At 40.2% G+C, this 17,173-nt stretch overlaps 1 pseudogene; it reads left to right on the top strand.

Annotated features, from left to right (window-relative positions):
* Window positions 1-6,173: 6,173 nt before the first annotated feature.
* Window positions 6,174-7,106, top strand: LOC112658292 (40S ribosomal protein S2-like; annotated as a pseudogene).
* Window positions 7,107-17,173: the final 10,067 nt, after the last annotated feature.

Below are 17,173 nucleotides of genomic sequence, written 5' to 3' on the forward strand. Positions count from 1 at the left end.
TGCTGTGTGGCCACAAGGTGGCACTGATTTCCCGGCGGCCCTCCCTATCCCTGACCTTGGGGACTAGGATGGAGTGGGGGTGGGTAGGACCTCTGCCCCTACTCTTGTGCAATTGCACATTAGGAATAAAAGAGGTTTGAAGATGGGAGTCCTGCCTTTCCCGTTGTCTGGAGCCTCTCCTGACTCGCTGCATTCAGAGGTCTCTCTCTGAGCTGAGCATCTTGCTCTCAGCTATCCTGCTATGCAAACTCTAGTCTATGCACCCTCCTCAAGGCAGACTTCCCAATCCTAGCTGGGTTCAGGGATCCTGCCTCAGTTACATGAATTCTGAGCCCCGCAGCGCTGCCCACTTCTTTAGAGCTTTCTTCCCTAACCCCAAAGTACAAGATATCTTCTCTCTCTTTCTCAGTTCTTCTCACAGAAGAGAGGTGCAAACTCCACAAATTGGTCAGAGCATTGACTGAGCAAACCCTGCCCTAAAAGGCTTGGGAGGGCCCCAGGTAGAGAGTACAGATGGAAGAGTCAGACTTTGAAAAAAGGAAGGACACATAGCTCTCCTTCTGAGAAAGGAGAGAAGGTTAGGTGGGCAGAAGGAAGGGAATTTGGGAGACCTGGGACCAATTTCCCTCCATATTTTCATTATGAAATAGATATAGTTGTCATGTCCAAAAATTAGGAAGATAATAGTAAGAGTAAGGCACATTTGCAGAAAAAGAAAATTACAGAGGGAGAGGCCAGTTGGCTGAGTCTTCCACAAGGGTCCATGTGATCTTGGAAACTAATTGTTCACTCACTTATGAATTTAAGAACTATTTATTGAGCATCTATTATGTGGTGACCTGTTTCAAGAGTTAGGGATACATCAGTAAACAATGTAGAAAAAAATCCCTGCCCTTGGGAAATGTTCTAGTTGGGGAGGGGGACTGAAAATTAAAAGTGAATATAATTCATTAGTAAAAGGGATGGAATGCTAAAAGGTGACACTTTATATGGAAATAATAGTTCAGGATGAGGACTATCAGATGTTGAGGGGAGCTATGAGGGATCTGTGACTTAAATTCCAAATCAAGTGTTCAGGGAAGTCCTTGTTGTTCTTAAAGACATGAAGGAAGTGATGGAGTTTACCATGTTGCTACAGGGGGTTGTTGGCGTGTGGGTAGCAAGCAGTCCAGAAGAGAGAACAGTCAATTTATGTTGATGTCACTCATAGAGTAGATGGGATCCTGGAACAGGAAAAGAGAGAAAAGATAAGATGGTTGGGCAGAGAGTAGTGTAGTGCAGGACTGGAGGAGGGGTATTGGAGGAAGAAATGGAAGAAAATTGATGTGTGAGTCAAGGAAGTGATGATAGGGAGTGATCCTGTGTTCCAAGTACACCAGGAGGGGGGAAGGAACTGGGGGTCTTGACAAGAAGGAAAAGAGGCTTAGTAGAAGTTGTCAGAGTGGGAGAAATGGCAGGATTCAGTGGATAAGTAGGAGATATCTGGGTTAGAATTTGAGATGTCATTGGTAGAATAGTTCAAAGTGATGACAGAGTCAAGAGTGTGCCCTTGGGAGTGAATTGCTAAAAATGGCCAGATGTGGGCCAATGCAAAGTGCCTGCCCAAGTAAACCACAGTTACAACTGCATTCTTCTGAAAGGGGTATCAGATTATATTGAGTAGTATAGGAAATTTCTCTCCTGCTTTACCAACAAATACACAGTAAAATTTAACATGGTCCCTAAAGCAGTTAGGAATGCCTGAATGCCTGCCAGCAAATATTATAGGTAGGGACCTTATTTTTTTTTTTTTTTTTTTTTTTAGGTAGGGACCTTAAATTCACCGCCAATCTATCCATTTCTCTTATAACAGGTGGATTATTTTGTTCTCTTCTAAAAGGATGATGCCTGTCTGTCTTCATGTAAATACTGGTGAGAGGCAGTGTGCGGGTGTTGAGGCTAAAGTCACAGAGAAGTGGACAGAAGTTTTGTGAGCTAACAGCTTCCAGTTCTCTTTTGCCAACTCCTAACTTTAAGGAAGGAAGTATTGCCAGGAGTGGCAAGGTAGAGTATGGAAATCTCAGAAGTGGACATAGTGAGACCTGGGTCTAGTTTCCTGTATCTGGGAATGGTTCCTCTATTGCAAGTTCCCTTATCTTTCACCACTAAATATTCTGGTATGTCCTATCTTGTGAAAGAGAATTTATTGTTAGAGGGTGATGATACACGAGTGTAAAAGAATGTGACTGGGTGGAAAGGAAACAAAGAACAGTGATGACTCATGCATTCATTTGCAACTTCAACAAATACGTACTGAATGTCTACTAGTAATGTGGAGACATGTTGCAGGTGTGGAGGGGCACATCACCTTAACAGAACAAAAGCCCTCCTCTTTAAGACTTGCGTTCCATTAAAAGAGGACAGAGAATACATAAAGGTGGTAGGTTGTAGGGGTTGAGTTAGAGGAATCTGGGAAAGATAACCATGAGAGAGGCAGGAATACACAATAAGCTTTATTGGGTGGCACTTGATGGGGGTTGCCTGAGAAGGGAGTTTCCTCATAGCATGAGACCACCCAGAGATTTGTAGTAAGGGGTTCATGTATCCCGAAGGAGAGGAGGGCAAAGGATGCCCCAGGGAAGGGGGTGTTTGAAAGGGGGCTTCTGTGTCTGGGTGATGTCATTCAGCAGCATGGTGGCAAGTCTCTGGGTCAGAGAATTCCAAAGGGCAGTAGTGGCGTGGGGCCTTCTAATTATAGTGCCCTATCTTATCAATGAGCAACAAATGTTGGGTGCAGCTTTAAGGGGTATACAAAGCAGGCAGGCTCCAAATGGCTGGAAATCTGCTTGGCTGGGCTATTTTTAAAATAATCGTATGTATAAAAATTTGAGTTTGGCTCAGGCAGGCTTTTGAGCTAACAGGGCTCAACCTGCAGTGAAAAAATAGACAACCTAGAGGTCAACACACAGAGGACATCTTTGGCCCACTTATAAACATATGTGCTAAGGAGAAAAATAAAGCAGGGTAAGGAGACACAGTGTCACAGGAGAAGGATTCTATTCTAGATGAGTTGTCAGAAAAAAACATTTGTAGTAAGGGACATCTGAGCAGAGACATGCATTAAGTAAGCAATTGAGTGTGCCATGTAGAGACCCGGGATGAGAAAGTTTGGGTGCTTTTGTTTTGTTCTGAGGGACAACGTAAAGGCCAGTGAGATTAAAGCAGAATAAGCAAGGGAAACAATGGTGGGAGATTAGGCCACATGGGCCGCACACAGGAAGGATTTTATACTGAGTGAAATGGGAGCCTATGGCACAGAGGGGAGTCGTGATCTCATTCACATTTTTTTTTCACTTACATTTTAAATATGCTCTCATGTTCCACAAAAACATGTTATCCAGGGAAGGAATGGCAATGGGTTAGACCAGAGTGGATATTGGGGAAGGTCATGAGAAATCAAACACCGGAATTTAAAAAATAGAACTCACAGATGTTGAATTGAGTGTGAAGTACAAGAAAAAGAGAAAAGGAGTCAAGGATGACCAATATCTTTGGCCCATAAAATTGTCCTGCACTTGCCATATTTAGATGCTGGGCAGCATGCTGTGTGAAGTATGCATTTTACCCATTTAGATCTCAGAGAAGCTGCTAGTGGAGGCAGTATAGTATGGACAGAGGTGGGGCTATGGGAACAAATGACACGGGATTGAATGCTGGCTTCTCCGCTTAAGAGCTGTGTGACCCTGGGCACATTTCTTAACTATTCTCACATCTGTAAAATGGACATAATAATAGAACCCTTACTGAGATGCTGTAAATATGAACTTATATAATCATAGAAAGTGCCTAGTGCCTGATACATGCCAAGTGCCCAGTAGATATACTATTATCAGTGTTCAAGCAAGAACTTCAGAGATAGGAATGCTTACTGTTAGGGTGGCAGGGGGAGGGACAATTTCAGATGAAGTGAATGGATTCCTGTAACTTGTAACTACCCCTGGAAAAACATCCCTCATCATCAGACTAGCTATATAATTTGCAGGGCCCTGTGCAATGTGGAAATGCAGGGACTCCTGTTTAAAAAGTGTGAGTTTCAAGATGGTGGTCAAAGAGCATTACACCAAGCAAAGGGCCCTTCAGAGTCAAGGTTGTTGCACACCCATGAAGCCAGCCCTGTTCATCAGACAGTTCTTTAACTCTTTTCGTCTAAGTATTGCCCAAGGCCTCTCAGTGTCTGACCATTTCTGCGTCAAACTGAGTGAAATTGGTGGCATAATTCAATTGTGCACTAGAATCACAGCCCATCCCACCAAGATGTTCTGTCTCAGAGGCCTTTCTCTCTGGATCCTATAACCATCTTTAAAAGTGCCTCACTTCTCTGTATGCCCGTAAATAAAATTAGAGCCTTCCAAATATATATGCTGAACTAATAGAAAGATAAAAATAAGTAAATAAAACTTCATTCCCTTGAGAAGACAATCCTGACTGTATAATATAGTTCCACATTTCCTACCATTTGGATAGTCCTGGAAGATGAATGATATTTTAGAGGACACAAAAGTTCAAAATATTTATGTTGTTTTTTTTTTCAAAGTCACTGTTAGTGGAATTACTACCATTGGACACCTGGTTCTCTCCACTAGTCCTGCATTTTTAACCAATTTGCAAAGTAAATAGAAACTAGAAATGATCTTGGTCTCTCAACTTGTGGTCATATGAAAGATATTAATTTAAGATTTGTCTTTCTTTTGGATAAAGAAGAGTTGAAATCTGGTCTTAGTTTTCTTTTGAATGTGGAATGCAATTCCATAATGTCAAGCATTTTGTGTATTTTTATGTGTTTTAGTGTCTTTTTTTTTTCTTTGTAGTGTCTTATTTGGAATGTGAGTTCCTTGAGAGATTGGCCTAGGTTGATCTTTCTTCTTTCTTTCTTTCTTTCTTTCTTTCTTTCTTTCTTTCTTTCTTTCTTTCTTTCTTTCTTTCTTTCTTTCTTTCTTTCTTCTTTCTTTCTTTCTTTCTTTCTTTCTTTTCTCTTTCTTTCTCTTTCTTTCTTTCTTTCTTTCTTTCTTTCTTTCTTTCTTTCTTTTCTTCTTTCTTCTTTCTTTCTCTTTCTTTCTTTCTCTCTTTCTCTCTCTCCCTCCCTCCTTTCCTTCTTCCCTCCCCTCTTCCCTCCCTTCCCTTCCTTTGCTTCTTCCTTTTTTTTTTTTTTAAAGAATGCCTAGAATATGCTTTGCATATAAATGTCTTTTCCAGTCACTTTGGGTGTAGAGCCATGGTTTTTAGCTAGGGGTGATTTTTCTCACAAAGGACATTCAGTGATACTGGAGACATTTTGGCTGTTATATCAAGGAATGCTATTGGAATCCAGTGTATTCTCAATTAGAATAATCTTTGGAGTGCTGGGGGGGGATATATTTAAGTTGCCCAAAACTTAAAGTAAAAAACATTATTATCTCACATGTTCCATGAGTTAAGACTCTGGGTGCAGCTTAATTGGGTCTTCTACTTCAGGATCTCTCCCAAGACTGCAATTAAGGGGTTAAGTTAGGGCACAGATTTCAATCAGGGGAAGATCCACTTCCCTACTGGAAACAGGTCTTTGATCCTCTCTGATTGTTGGTTGGAGACATCAGTCTAGCACACACTCAAGTTCACACATTTGAGGTCACGAAACCAGAACTGAGAATCACTGGGTCCATTTTATTTATTTATTTTTCACTGGGTCCATTTTAGAAGCTGCTCACCACAGGAGGCACTTTAGCAGTGTGTCAAAAGCATTAAAAAAGTTTGCATTTCTTTGGTATACCAGTTCTAATTCTCAGATTTATCTTAAGGAAATAATCAAACGAGCACACAAATATATGAATACAAGAATGTTTTTTTGTGGGATAGCATTTAATAGAATAAAATGGAAAAAACTAAATGTCAATCATCTTGTTTAAATAAATTACGTGTTCTTGGGATCCCTGGGTGGCGCAGCGGTTTGGCGCCTGCCTTTGGCCCAGGGCGCGATCCTGGAGACCCGGGATCGAATCCCACGTCGGGCTCCCGGTGCACGGAGCCTGCTTCTCCCTCTGCCTGTGTCTCTGAGCCTCTCTCTCTCTCTCTGTGACTATCATGAATAAATAAATAAAATCTTTAAAAAAAAAATAAATAAAAAAAAATAAATTACGTGTTTTTCAAGAGAATACCAAATGACAGATGACACTGATGCTGTGGGAGGGCCGAGAGGCCCCAGAGACCTGGAATGAGAGGCCATAGTGGCTTCTGTGGAGGTTTCATCAGTGGCATCTGGGGCTGGAGCCATGACAGTGGTCAGGGCCAAACCTGAGGTGGGGGAGCTTGTGGAGGCAAGGTGGAGGACAGGGAGTGGATCCCCGTCACCAAGCTGGGCCACCAGGTCAAGGATATGAAGATCAGTTCTCTGGAGGAGATCTATCTCTTCTCTCTGCCCATCAAGGAATCTGAGATCCTTGACTTCTTTCTGGGAGCATCCCTCAAGGATGACGTTTTGAAAATCATTCCTGTGCAAAAACAGACCTATGCTGGCCAGTGGATCAGGTTCAAGGCATTTTTGCCTTCGGTGATTACATGGGACACACTGGTCTGGGTGTCAAGTGCTCCAAGGAGGTAGCCATTGCCATCCATGGGGCCATCATCCTGGCCAAGTTTTCTATCATCCACATGCAGTGAGGCTACTGGGGGAACAAGATTGGCAAGCCCTACACTGTCCCATGCAAGGTGACTGGCCACTGTGGCTCTGTGCTGGTGCATATCATCCCTACCCCCAGAGGCACTGGCATTGTCTCAACCCCTGTGCCCAAGAAGCTACTGATGATGGCTAGTATTGATGACTACACCTCAGCCAGGCGCTGCACTACCATCCCAGGGAATTTTGCCAAGGCTACTTTTGATGGGATCTCCAAGACCTACAGCTATCTCACCCCTGACCGCTGGAAAGTGATGGTGTTCACCAAGTCTCCCTATCAGGAATTCACTGACCATCTTGTAAAGACTCGCACTAGAGCCTATGTGCAGAGGACCTAGGGTATGTGCAGAGGACCTAGGGTGCAGAGGACCTGGGACCTAGCTGTGGCTACTACATAGTTTTATACAAGAAAAATAAAGTGAGGGATCCCTGGGTGGCGCAGCGGTTTGGCGCCTGCCTTTGGCCCAGGGCACGATCCTGGAGACCCAGGATCGAGTCCCACGTCGGGCTCCCGGTGCGTGGAGCCTGCTTCTCCCTCTGCCTATGTCTCTGCCTCTCTCTCTCTCTCTGTGACTATCATAAAAAAAAATAAAAAATAATAAAAAGAAAAATAAAGTGAACTAAAGTTTGTTATACATAAATAATTAAATAAAGAAAGTTATATCTACACAACAGAAGAGTATGCAGCAATGAAAAGCTATGTGGATGCATGCCATAGTAATATAGAAAGATGTTGAGTTATTACTGAGTTTAAAAATTAAACTGGGAATGATCTTTAAATGCATACCCAGGACAAAATCTGGAAAGACAACTCCACCATATTGACAATGATTATTTCTTTGAAGTGATAGTGACCTTTAAAATTTTCCTTTATTTTGCTTAATTCATATGATTTACATTTTCTACACTGAAGATATAATATTTTATAGCAAAAATGAGCCAATACTTGTAACTGAAAGTAGTAAAACCAACTTTACTTGCTAACAGTCATACTATACATTTAGACTGTCTAAGTACATTTGGACTGCTATTTTAAAAATGCCATAGACTGGGGTGGCTTATACAACACACATATATTTCTCACAGTTCTGGAGGCTTTGAAGTCCAAAATCGAGGTGCTGGCAGATTTAGTGTCTGGTGAGTACCTGCTTCCTGGTTCAGACACAGCAGTCTTCTCCCTGTGTCCTCATATGATAGTAGAAGAAGGCAGGGGAGCTCTTTGAGGTCTCTTTTCCCTAATCCCATTCATAAGAGCTTCACCTTCACAACCTAATCACCTTCCAAAGCTCCTATCTACTAACATTATTGCACTGGAGATTAGGTTTCAACATGTGAATTTGGAGGGGGACTCAATCATTTGTGATTCAGTCCTGCTCATGCTTTCAGCACCCTGGAGAGTCCCCCCTCCCGCTCAAGGTCAGCCCCCACTTTCCTGAGGTCCTGTTCAGATGCCTGAACACTGTAGGAAACAAGAATCAGAACCAGACCATTCTTCCTTTCTTTGAGGAAGGTTTTGCACAAGCATCTTCCAAAGCCTTCTTCACAGCAACTGCTGTGCCACCCCGCATCCTAGGGGAGGGAGGTTGTCACTGTTTTCCAGGTAAAGATGAACAGCACCATGATGCATGTAGCTATAACAAGCATTGAGAGGCCGTGGTTGAAGACATAGAATGCCATACTCCAGAGCCTTCCTTAGACTCTACAGATTTTGTATGATGTTGACACTGTCTTGTCCTGTCAAGATGAGTCTGTGAATGAGACATAGCACTAATTTTTCATTTTTAGCACTCCTTTGAAACTTAAAACACATTATTTTTGGCTTTAGAACACAAAGCTCTTATTTTCTATTAACAAATGAGAAGTAAAATAAATTACATTAAGCTGTGCTGTCAGGTCTTCATTTTGATGAGATTATTTCTACTGAAACATTTAATTCGGCATGGTTTATGCATTGACAATAACCAGTATATTCATTCCCCAGTGAACTGGGAATCAAATCCTCTGTTTGAAGGAATCATTTATATGTATATTACAGGTTCATTAAATAAAACAAGTGAAATCCGTAGCTGCACAATATTACCAAAATACTTTGCAGAATACATTGTGATCCCTTTATTGCCCGATGTTGTAATTAAACTCATGTGCTAAAAAGAAATACTGAAAACAGTTCCATTCCTTTCTGAATGAAATACATTCTTTTCAGTTTTAGAAATTAAAACTAGAAAATGCCTATATTTAAGGCAAAGTGCTTTCAAAACTAATCCCGAGGAGGAGAATTCTTAATATGGCAGGTCGTTAGAAATGTGAGTTATTTCCTACCAGGCCTTTCTTAAGCTCCAGCCCCCAACCCTTTTATCTGATTCTGAAACTGCCTCAGACATAATTGGGTTTCCTAAGACCTGTTTCTCTCACTGGACACAATTGTGAACAAAGAGGACTGAACTGGGAAAATAATTAAATTTAATGAGAGAGACACTGGGGGAGTGTGAGTGGTTTCCTCTGTTTTCTTTGATCTAAAATAATGAATGTTCATGCAGCAAATAGAGCAGAAAGATTACAAACATCTAGTCCTAAACAGGGGTGGCACTTTTATGCAATCTAATGAAATCTCCTTCAACAAAACCATGTTCACAACTGGGTTTGTTCAACCGTGACAGAACATCCTGGAGCTCTATATTTTTAATCTTCGTTTGTACCAACTAAATTGTACAAAATATGCTCTATCCAAGGTACATGAAAGGTATGCCCAGTTATTTCTATCCCTTCAGGTTTAGGATTTAGAATTTTCTCCTTTAGTTGTTTAGGAGCTTATTTTATTTTATTTTATTTTTATTTTACTTAATTTTATTTTTTACCCTTTGTATGAAGACTATCTTACCTGCACATCCTTCTGACACATGGCAAGACTGTGAGCTCCCTCAGGTAAAGACAATCCTGTGTTTATCACTGAATATCACACATTTCCTCCCACTCCATTATCAATGGCCTCTCTGGCCACCTGGCTTCCACCTAACTCTTGGGGAGGCTGGAAATGTAGTTGGTCAGTGCTGAACATTCTGACAGTAAATCTACCGCTGCTGTGTAATTTCCATAGGGTACTCCATCATATGGCTGTGCCATAAGTATTTTGAGCAATTCCTTATTGTTGGACATTATTGTGATTTTCCATTTCTAGATATTATAAATAATATTGTGGCTTAAGGGGGAAGAATAACTCTAATAGTTTATGCACATTTCCGGTTACTTCAGGATAATTTACTAGAAATAAATTGCCTCTCCAAGGGAGGCATCCTGACTTTTACAGTAGTGATCATCAACCAGGGAAGATTTTCCAATCCTCCTCTCCCCACACCAAGGGATATCTGGCAATGGATAGAAACATTTTTGATGTCATAACTTGGGTTGGGAGGTCGATGCTATGGGCATCTAGTGAGTAGAAGACAGAGATGCTGCTAAACACCCTATAATGTACAGGACAGCCCTCATGATGAATAATTACCCAGCTCAAAATACTAATAATATGGCTGAGGTTGAGAAACTTGTTTTAAACTACAAACATGTCCTAAGTGAATACATAACCCTCTGTAGTGTATATATATTGTATACCTCCTCATAGTAGTAATCCACCTGGAACTCTTACAATTACTTCCAGAAACTGTATTTCATTGACCAAAAAACTCTTGCATTTGGAATAGAAATTAATTCTCAAATAGTCCTTTATGTCCTTTCTAGTTTTGTATACATTGGTAGGGTCTCTCCGAACTTGCTAATGGTAACAGTTAAAAAAATCCAATCATTTCACTGGCCTAGAAACTCATTTTCATCCTAACCTAAATAGAATCTAACTAAATTATGCCCTTTATGAATGGCAGCTTATAGTTTTAATCCCATGGGGAAACTACATTTCAGATGTACATTTTTTTTGTTCAAATGGTTTAGACTATTTTTATTTTTTATTGTTTTATGTAATTTTCAAATTTAAAAAATATGTAATAATATTTGGGAGGAATTTGAGTATTAATTTTTATCTTCATGATCAAATGGCAAGTCATCTTGATCTTCCATACAAAGCAGTAATATATCCTTTTTTAAAAAGTTCTTTTCACAATAAAATTAAGTAAAACAGGGTCAATTGGAAGAATAATATTTAATAATAGTGTAGATGGCACATAAACGTCACAAAAATTTGCATGGTTGTAGTTAGAATGAATGATGTCTGATAAGAAGTGATTTACCCATCCTAAAGAGCCCATTTTTAGAGTTCTGGAAACTGGATGTATACCTTTCACTGTCAAGGTGACAGAAGATGGTTCTCCATCCTTGGTGTACATTAGAACTTCTAAAAAATGGTGACACCCAGAGGCATCTGGGTGGCTCAGTTAATTAAGCATTGGACTCTTGGTTTCAACTCAGGTTGTGATCTCAGGGTCATAAGATCAAGCCCTACTTAGGGCTCCAAGTTCAGGGCATGGTCTGCTTCAGATGCTTTCCCGCTTTCTCTCCTCTCCCTTCTGCTCCTCTCCCCAACCCTGCCTTTACTCTCTCTTAAATAAATAAATAAATAAATAAATAAATAAATAAATAAATAAATAAAATCTTAAAAAAAAAATATGGTGATACCCAGACCCAACTTCAGACCAATTAAATTAGAATCTCTGGGTGTGGGGCCCAGGAACGGGCATTGTTTAAAGCTCTCTTTGTAGGAGGGTATTGAGTGGGAAAAATTAGAGAGACAGACAAACCATGAGAGACTCCTAACTCTGGAAAACAAACAAAGGGTTGCAGAAGGGGAGGTGGGGGGGGTGGTTGGGGTAAATGGGTGACAGGCACTGAGGAGGGCACTTGATGGGATGAGCACTGGGAGTTATAGTATATGTTGGCAAATCGAACTTCAAAAAAAAAATGAAAAAAAAAAAACGTTCCCTTTGTAGTATGCAGCTAGAATTCAGAACCACTTGTACAAGATCTCTTCCCTTCTCTTAAGGATGATTTCTAAGATAAAGTTTTGAAATGTACATTCAAAATAAAATGTACAAGTTAGCTAATAAACAAAGGGAAGAGCAAATTCAGTTTTTATGCATTTGATTTTGAGAACTATACTCAGTTTTGACACCTTGTTCTGGAGCACCCCAACCCCCCACACTAATAGCCTACGCAGGAGAAGCTGTTCCCATCCCATGAGGTTCCCCTCCTAAACCCACTGGGCTCTGTAATCTTGTTACTGCCTGTGTAATGAAGAACAGATCAGTAGCAGTAATAAAAACAAGCTTCTGCTTAATCCAGTTCTTACTATATACTATCTTTTGCTACAATGCATCAATGAACATTACTGCACACACAACATTTTGCATATATTAAAGTATATGTCTGTAAGACCAAAATCTACATATGTACCTTCTTTACAAAAGTGGAATTTGAATATACATTCTTCAGCTTTTTATTTGGAAATAATCTCAAACTCAGAAAAGTTGCAAGAATGGTGCAAAAAAATTTTTTCCCGAATTATAGGAAAGTGAGTTGCTGACATGCCTTAGCTCCCAAATACTTTATTATGTATTTTCTACAAACAAGGACGTTCTCATATAACTGCAATACAGCCATCAAAATCAAGAAGTTAGCACTGATACATTATTCATTCTAGCTTTCATTCAGATTTCACCAATTATCCCAAATGTCCTTTATAGCAAAGGGATTCAGTCCAGAATCAAATGTTGGATTTAGTTTTCTCTTTAGTTTTCTCCACTCTGGAAGAGCTCCTCAGACGTTCCTTACTGTTCATGACCTTGGTACTTTTGAAGACTACAGGTCTGTTGAGGTTTCTCTGCTATTTCCCCATGATAAGATTTAGGTGTGCACTGTTATGGCCTCACAGAAGTTTTGCTTCAGTCTTCTCTTCGTATGCTACCAGATGGTACACAACTTCAGTTAGTCCTATATCTGGTGGTGTAATTTTGCCTGATTAAGGAGATGTCGACCAGGCTTCTAAAGTGACTTTTTCCCCTTATAATTAATAAGTATTTTGTGGGAAGGTATTTGAAAAACTGTATATTTATCCCATTCTTCAAGCTTTCAATTCATTCATTCATACATCCATATCATCATGAACTCATGGATTTCTAGTTCATTCAATAGGTTATAGTCCTTTTGTGTCATTACTTATTCCAACGTTGACATTCTTCCAGCCTTGGTCAGTGGGAACCCACTCAAGGTGGTGTGTTATTTCATATATCATCCTTTGATCACTACCTTATTTTCTTGCATCATGAGATGTTCAGGCTCAGCTTTTTGCTTTCTCTGCCCCCAGCTCTGGTATCATCCCTTTATCCAAGGACTTTGGGATTTTTTTGACACAGAAAAGTATTTACAAACCAAAATCTAGGCACCAGATATGTTCATTACTACAGAGGTGTCACAACTTGCAGGCCTTCCCAGGGGTCAGAACTATCTGTATATGCATATACATAGACACACTCACGTGCGCACACGCATGTATATTAACATCACACTGTTTTCCTATAACTACTTCTATATTCTAAAAGCCATGAGTTCACACCAATATTCTCAATTACAATCCAAAACCCTAGGGTTCATTCCGGTCTTCTTTCCCATATCTGTAATTCTGTTCTCCAATACTGAGAACTCTGTCTCATGTTATCCTTAGTGTATTTACTAATTTTTTTTTGTATTTACTAATTTGATGTGGGGACACCCTCTTCACTCCATTAGGACTCTGACCCTCTGTACTGAACTTCCACTGGATTTTAATGCCTTGTTCTGGGCCACACCCTCCCCCCACCCTATACATTACATCCTACTTGGGCTCTGGAGCCTTGTACCAACACGTCCCATACTATGCGAATTTCACATGCTCCTTCATTCAGCACACCTAATGCTATGCAAATTTTTAATTTTGAAGTCTTTTTCCCCAAATGCCATTCAGAGAGGCTCTTAACACCAATATAAGAGCACCTGTCTCCCTGACACCTTCTACAATGGAGTGTGTGTGTGTGTGTGTGTGTTTTAAAGATTGTATTTATTTATTCATGAGAGACACACAGAGAGAGAGGCAGAGACACAGGCAGAGGGAGAAACAGGTTCCATTCAGGGAGCCCGAAGTGGGACCCGATCCCAGGTCTCCAAGATCAGGCTGTGGGCTGAAGGCGATGCTAAACCATGGAGCCACCTGGGCTGCCCCTACAACGGAGTGTGTTATCACACTTTTAGTCCTTTGCTAATTTGAAAAGTGAAAAGTTCATATAGCTTCTTGTAACTCAAACTGTATTTAAAGAAAAACAAAATAATTCTACAAAACAATTAAAATTCATATTCTCATTAAAACTCACACTTATGATTCCCTTAGCATTCTTAATCTTTGATAGTAAGCATCAAACTCTTGTAAAAGGCTGAAATACCTTCAGTTATATAATAGCATATTTTCCTGTTTAATAACTAAATTGAGTTCCAGAAACATGTTGGTCCCAGATTTAATTGAAAGGAATAGCAAATTTTAATGTCTAATGGGACAAGAAAAGTAACACATCAACAGTCTGTTTTGACTAAAAGAGTTGTCAAATCAATAATTAATTGTACTTATGTCACTTTATCTGGGGACAAAAATTGAATTTAGAAAGGAAAAAGGCCTCATCACATGAAAATAATGGAAGGCCTAGGTCATTTGATTTTATGTCAAAGTTTTGGAGAAAGTCAGAGTGCCACAGCAAGACCTTGATCTCAGAGCAGCTCCCAGCCCACATTTTATATTAACTGGTGGTGGTCTTTATGGAGCATTGACAGTTCATTAGAAGCAGCATCGTTCACAGTGAAGCCCTTAGTACACAAGGTGCCTAATGGAAACTTATTCCATTTGCATTTACCCAGTAAGCACTACTGAAATATCTATTCAGATTTCTCTGTGCATGACCCATAGCCAGATCAGAGCAGCCTGATGCACTTATTCGGCCAGTTTTCCTCTTCTAGGCATGGCAGAGGTAGACATGTGAACTTTAACAAGTTCTAGAAATAAAATATAATATATCCCAAGGAATTATGCCACTTATATTTATAGTTAATAGAATCTTTTTTTTTAATTTTTATTTATTTATGATAGTCACACAGAGAGAGAGAGAGAGGCAGAGACACAGGCAGAGGGAGAAGCAGGCTCCATGCACCAGGAGCCCGACGTGGGATTCGATCCCGGGTCTCCAGGATCGCGCCCTGGGCCAAAGGCAGGCGCTAAACCGCTGCGCCACCCAGGGATCCCTAGTTAATAGAATCTTAAGAAAAAAAATCTTCATGATAGTTTAGATTTTGTATAATTTCCTAGATTTCACCAAGTAACTAGAAATTGTCCAAGGCTTTCCATTTGGGGAAGCAAGAGGACATTCTTTAGTCACACCTCTGCAACTCAAATTCAGTGTGTGTCAAAAGATATTCTGGGATTTTATAAAAATTCATTTGGCCCACTCCATAGGAAGAGGGCATTCAAAAGGTTAAATTAATTTTGCTAGCTACATTGATGAGACTGAGGACCATCATCACAGCAATACCTCATTTATCCAGCATTAGTGGGTAGAACAAACTTTTCTCTGTGGATACATTTCCAGGATAGCAGAGATTCCCAGATAATTGAAATGATTTAATTTTAAATATTTTTGCTAATATTTTCTTCTAAGTGTCATCATTCAAGGGATTCTAAAAATAGAAAGTAACATTTAAAGTTTTTATTTTTCAAGTGAGGATACTAAGGCATAGTGAAGTTAAGAAATATGCCCAAGATCCCACAGTGTCCTGTCTGGAGCAAAATGAGGCAGGAGGGTCATTATAAGCCATCATCAAGCAGGTTACAGTTTCATCCACCATGACGCAAGAAGTAGGGTTGCAGGAGTCACTGAGATTAATTATGGGAGGGGTCACTAAGTGGCACAATCAAAACTCAAGGGAGTGAGGAGGAGATAGAATTGGAAAACAGTGGCATTTATTGGAGAATTTCTGCTTATCCTTTAAGCCTCTGTTTAAATGTCATGTCTGTGTGAAACCATAAATGCGTGGCCTAAAAGAGGAAGCAATGGTGAAATAAATATTTGTGTGCTCAGCACATCCAGCATTGTCTGACATATGCTAGGTACAAAAGATAGGTTAGTGGAGTAGTTCAATAAATACATGGGTAAATGATAAACAAATGAAAAATGAACACAACCGTGTAGGGATTTAAGGTCGTCTTATGGACAGCAGGGATTGGCTGAGGATGGATAGGCCTTCAGGATGACCTCTTCCCATTGTAACCTGGGTTTCCTGAGCCTTTCCAGGTGCTTCTGATTCTGTCTCATTTCTTTCAACTCAAACTCCCAGAAAGCTAAGCTTATTAAATCATAATAATTGGAAAAATAATAATTGGAAAAAATTAATAATCATAATAATTGAAAAAAACAGCAATAGAGGGCAGCCCGGGTGGCTCAGCGATTTAGCGCCGCCTTCCACTTAGGACGTGATCCTGGAGACCGGGGATCGAGTCCTGCGTCTGGCTCCCTGCATGGAGCCTGCTTCTCCCTCTGCCTGTGTCTCTGCCTCTGTGTGTGTGTGTGTGTCTCTCATGAATAAATAAATAAAATATTTTAAATAAAAAAAAAACAGCAATAGGATTCATTGATTCCCAGTGTGGGGTGGGGAGAGCAATGATTGATTCCTTTATTTTTTAATCAAATATTTATTGAGGGTCTACCATGTGCCTGGTGCTGTTAGAGAGTCTGAATTCAACAAAGTTCTCATGTTTGTGGATCTTATAATAAGTAGGACCAGACAATAGAGAGATGGGAATATGATAAACTATAAGCTTCTGATGAGAATGATTAAGACAAAGCAAGGTAGGGCGCTTAGAGACAGGGAGGAACTAACATTTTAGACAGCCCAGAGAAAAACATCTCTCAGAGGAGGTGGTTTTTAAGCAGAAACCTGTTTTGTCCCTTGTATATCAGACCTGCTGCTTCTTCGAGTATCAGTGCTAAGGTGGACATGTCAGGCTCGGGCAATTGGTTGGATCTGATGAATGGAAGTGAATGACCCTTCAGAAACGTTTGTCTTCCTCTTCCCCATCATCTCAGCTCTGCAAAGAATAGTATGTCCTGGTTCATGAACTTCATTTACATGACTTTCATTGGAATTTTTATTAACCAACAAACAACTTTCTATTTTATCTTATCCATTGGGCAATGAATTTTAAATTGAAAGAGTTTCAGAGGCCAGTTTCACATCACTGCTTTAATTTCTTGTTTGTCAAATTGTATAGATTTCCAATGCTACAGAAAGGAAGGGCAATTGGGCAAACGAACACAGGGATGCCTGTGATTCCCTCCAGGCCTTCAGATGAATGTTCTGCAGCGGCACATAATAAACTACTTTCCTTTACCTACACAATAGATAAAAGTGGGAATTTAAGATTCTAAGTGTTGTTACCCCATTCTCTGTCCTCGGGCTCCTCCACTGCATCCC

Source organism: Canis lupus, chromosome 12, assembly GCF_003254725.2.
Source record: "Canis lupus dingo isolate Sandy chromosome 12, ASM325472v2, whole genome shotgun sequence".
NCBI classification, from domain to species: Eukaryota; Metazoa; Chordata; class Mammalia; order Carnivora; family Canidae; genus Canis; species Canis lupus.